This window comes from Montipora foliosa, chromosome 3 (genome assembly GCF_036669935.1).
Source record: "Montipora foliosa isolate CH-2021 chromosome 3, ASM3666993v2, whole genome shotgun sequence".
Classification (NCBI taxonomy): domain Eukaryota; kingdom Metazoa; phylum Cnidaria; class Anthozoa; order Scleractinia; family Acroporidae; genus Montipora; species Montipora foliosa.
Window position 1 is genome coordinate 10,946,023 of NC_090871.1, and position 5,094 is coordinate 10,951,116.

General features: G+C 42.2%; 1 pseudogene; it reads right to left on the reverse strand.

The window, feature by feature from the left end:
• Positions 1-721: 721 nt before the first annotated feature.
• Positions 722-5,094, reverse strand: part of LOC137995247 (serine/threonine-protein kinase mos-like) — a 13,184-nt pseudogene continuing 8,811 nt past the window's right edge.

Consider the following 5,094-nt stretch of genomic DNA (forward strand, 5'->3'; position numbering starts at 1 on the left):
ACCATAGCAACTCATAGATATATATATATCTTATATTGGAAGTTCTGTTCAATGATGAGATAGCAGATTTCCGCAAATGAGTCGAGTGTTCAAAACTTGAGCATATTGTCACGGAAATACTTTATACTTCAATGAAACCCTATACGAAGGTCAACCAAAATTTCTCTTCGCTTTTCACATCCCCTCGATCGCACAGATTAAACGTTCTTCGCCGATTAAACTGAAAAGGAAGTTCGCGCAACAACTTCTGGACCTGCGTGCAAAAAACGCAAATCGCTTTGCGTCGCGTCGAAAATAGACATTTTAACTTATGCTAATTTCTCTTGTTGCCGTAACACAACAACCAAAAATATTACAACATACAGGGAGGGTATTTCCAACACGAACCGGTCATAGTCAAGAGGCTGATCCTAAAAAATGAAATGTTCTTTCACGTCTCCTGGAATTTTTCGAGTTGACTTTTCCTTTTCGAAAATTATGATGTGGAAATTTTCCCAGGGAAATATAAGCAAAAGGACACCAAAGAATAAATTTCTAGAATACTATATTCTTCTACTTCCCAGTGGGTTTTGACGCACACGTTCGCATGTAAATAAATAGTTCTTTCGAAGTTCCGCTGGTAGGCCGCTCACTCACGTGGTTTTTGATATGTGACGCCCACAGTTCGCAAAACGTCTTCTGCTGTTGGCCTGTCGATGGGGACAGGCCTGCCACAACGCCTTCATGAGTCCAATATAATTCTTGTATCCTGACGCAAACTGGGCGGTAAATTTGCAAGCAGATGGACCCGTAAGTGATTGTGGCACACAACTCCAAAAATAACCACAAAGTGACTTTCGAGTCCGTATGGTTGCTGCGCGGCTAACAGCATTATGCCAAAGGCAGATACCACAAGGCGAGTACATGTCCGCTTTCGTGCTTGGGGACTCGCCCTTTAGCAGCTCCGGAGCTCGATAAGCAAAGGTCCCCCGTGAGAAAAACTTCCTTGTGCCTGGGTGATTAGGGCATACACGGCGATGGGGGTGGGGGTTTGCGGATAGTTGGTTTTTCTTTCAGCTGTCAGGTTCTCCTAAGCCTTTGAACAGCATCCAAAAACTACGCCACAGTTTACACACATCTTGCCCATCCACGATCCACGTTATGGGGGGGCCAGGTTTTTAAGTCCAAGTGGTCACAAGACTGTTCCTCGTGAAACGAAATCTCAGAGCACACGCAATGTCCCAGTACAAATTCACAGCGTCGCGCGCTTTCCAAAAGTTCTCGCTCATCGTCAATACATAAGAATGCAAAAGTCCGGTGACCGGCAAACTCCATAAGAATCCAGACATCTCGCAGGTTTTCTCGCTCTTAAAAACGGCACAGAGTTCGCACATATGCTTCGGATGGTCCACAAAGGCAGAACCAGCCTTGTCTGTTCCCGCATGTGGAACACTTTCGTAAAGAGCATGGAGGATTTTTGACGTATTCATTCGGTGCATTTGTTTTTGACAGCAAGTTTCTTGCCTTCAACAAACTTGGCTTTCATAAACTGTTCAAAATCCACCCGAGCCCAAGGGCCCTACTACTATTTCGCAAACTGTGCTTGGAATCATTTCCTTTCGTGGTTTCTCTCTGACGCGATCCACAACAGGCTTGTTGCCGGTTTCGTTCGCGTTTCCACGCTTGCTCTGACTTGTTCGTTTTGCACGAAAAGTTCGTTAAGAAAGCCAAACAAATACGGCACGTGCAATGGATTCGCTGGTGTAAATTCACTTCTTCCATAATCATGCTCTTCGCTTACAAGTATCAAACATTCTTGCCTGCAAAAAAGTGGCACGAAGTTAACGTCTTTCCAATATATTCTTGTCCGACGCAGGTATTCGAAACTGCTGTGGGTGACATTCATATGACTGCGTTTGAATATGTCGATCACTTATAAACAGAACTTGGAATTTGACCGAGCGAGGACAGCCACACTCCAAAATCTACCAAGGCTCTCCTGATTGGTTGTGCGAGCTCTGCCCATATTGTATTTTTAAACTACCCAATCAAAAGACGTTCTGACAAGCATCCGGTACGATGCCAAAGTGTAACACTACTAAACAATGCCACTAACTCTTTTTTCCAAAACACTTAGACCAGGACCAGAAGCCTATAAGCATTAAGTTTACACCAAGAATTCTCATGACTTCTTTTATTCACGTCCGGTTTCGCTTCATTAACTTAGTAAACGGAACGAGAATTCCACAATAACCTCCTTTGACAAACTTGATAACTTCCCCGCAGCCAAAATAAGCTTTCGGAGGGGGAATTTTCATCAGACTTGGGAAGTTGGGTAAAAAAGCAAATTACTGGGTCTTTTCCGGTATATAACCGAGGGAATTTTAAAAATGAATATCTTCAACCAGTTTCCACTCCCTCCTACTTTCCCTCCAACCCCAAAGACTCTATTTTTGTTCATGAGTCATAACGCAAACATTTTAGAAGAATACTTCCACTTTGGTCATTTCTGTCCCGCTTTAAAAAACGCGTTTAATACTTTGCATGTGAACCATATGCCAATTATGCTACATTTATCTGCCCTGACCAAAGGACTTTCAACAAGCATTAGAGGGAAACTTATCTGAAGGAGTGAAAAAACGGCTCAAGAACACGTACAAATACGTTTTCTCCGAGAATTGCGGAAAAAAAAATCCGCCAATTCATGTTTCGACATTCCGGTGGAGTCTAGAAGAGGGGGAAATCCCTGACGACCACACCTGTCCTTGAAGCAGAACTTTTGGGGAACTGGCTAAGAAATTCCGCATTATAGTGACGTCGACATAGCTTGGACCCACGTACTTTCGATTTGTGGAAGCCCTCATCTAGGGTCAGGCTGATTTTTCTGGTGTCAATAAGCAAACCTTTTTCACGGGACCCTCGATTGATTTGTCACGCGGTAAACCAAACTCGAATCCAACAGATCGCGCAAGAGTGCGCCCCCACCAAAAACTTATGGATTCAAATCAGTGGAAGTAGAGAAATTTTTTCTCAATACTATTACGATAATATGAAACTACCATATTTTGCGATGTCGCCTCCGTAAAATCATATCTTCCAACTCCTTCCTGAGTCTGTCCACAAATGCTCAGTTGGAGCGTGGTTTCCATGCTATTGGCCGTGACTCCGGGACGGAACTGGGCTCTTTTCAACGGGAGATTTTGTGGTGAACAACCTGGGCTTAAACTAGAAGTGGCAAGTTTACGAAGATCGAATTCAAGCGTAGTAATTACCTTCAACACGTTGCCCCAGAATGAGCATAAGCTCGTTTTGAACGATGTGCGTACGTGCTACTTACATTCTAAACATTAATTTAAAGCTATAGCCAGAGATAAAAGAGATGAAGCTTTTTTTCAATATACTCCTTTCGCCGTTATATCAGACCTTGCTCTTTTTAAGCTTTTTCGGTAAAAGGGTAAATTTACCAACGTAAACAGCAACATGACATGTAAGGTGAAAGACTTTAACTGGCCGTAGATTAAAGTAGTTTGTGGACGAAGATCATTCTCATGCACTTCAGGAGGGGTTATTGCAAATCCTGGGAGTCAATCTTGGAATTTAAGGGCGCTTGCTGAAGGTATACAATTTTCTCGAAGATCGTAGGTGCTAATCGGCTTAATATAGCAAAGGGGCAAGATCACAAATGCACTCGTGCAGGCCCGTTACCAACGCCTAATATTTTTTTACTTTGGTTCTATGAGGAATGTTCCCTTTTGGTCAAAAAGTATCGATCCCTAGGTATCGGCTGGCAAACGTGATAGCATCCACGTCTGTTTGATTGCAGATTATCAACAGTTAACGTACTTTAAGGCAGGCCATTACGCTCAACAAACTGCTGGGTTTAAGTAAATTTTGGGTTAAGTGTGATCATCCGAATATGCCTAACCACCAAGGTCACAAACAAATAGCTCGAGCAAAATAAACCATATACGCCCACTGTAAATACATGTATGTTTCTTTGTAGTGAATCGGAGTTTGATGATCAAGTTTCTGATATTTCCTGACGTCTAATCGTTTGTAATGGTCATTCCAAAAGGACCGTTATTTTTCATAACCTTAGATTACATGCAAGATCAGATAATGTGATCTCATTCTTTGCATTGACGAAAGTCACGTGGAAAATGTATGCACCTGCTGACCGAAGGGAGCCATAATTCGGCATTTTCAGATTTAACGACAATATGTATCTAACGATTTATGAATTTTGCAAGACAACAACAACAACAAAACAACAAAAAAATGGCGGAAATAAAGAGGAAAGATGATGATTATGTTTGTACAATTTGCAATTTGTCACCACGTATTGAAAACAGGATGAAGCAGGAAGTAGCTAACCGTCAGTGGTCGTCAATATGTATGTGGAAAGCTTTTTAATCCTGAAATCCGGAAGACAAGAGGAATTGCGTTTGACAAATAGGACTGTCCTACCAAGAGCAAGTCCACTGATGATTTCCTTTCAGTTTTTGGGTCTGAGTTTTTAAACAGTGCTGATAGTGAATTTATGAAATATCGTATGTATTTGAAAGCTGGGATGTCGATCTAAGGAAAAAAATGACCCATCGCACATCGTTCGTCGAAGCAATTTGAGCAGGTGCAGAGAAGCGCGAAAAAGGCTGGATTTTTTTACGGCTTTTCTGCTATTGCTCAAGTTCTTTCGCAAAAACTGCGACTATCACTTTCGCTTAGTTCCGACGAATCTCTCACATCAAGTTTGGGTGACACTTTCCCACGCGGCGTAGAGGGGAGGCTGAGTTTCAAGTCTAAGAACCCATGGCAAGCTAAAACAAACCAATTTAACCAATTGAACGCAATACGTTGGTTAAAATGGGTTCATTAGACTTAAATACTGTTTATCAGCGCTATTTTGAAAGGGTGTGTTTTAGACTTAACTACTGTTTATCAGCGAAACTTCGACTCACTCTACGCCCGTGGAAGAGTTTTTCCACTCAAGTTGGTCACTCTAAAGCATTGCAGGTTGGTATCACGGTTTCAAAGCGGCACGTATCTGTTCGGGGATATGCATTATGATTGGCTGATTACCATTGCTCAGATTAATGACGTGCAATTCCCGGAAAA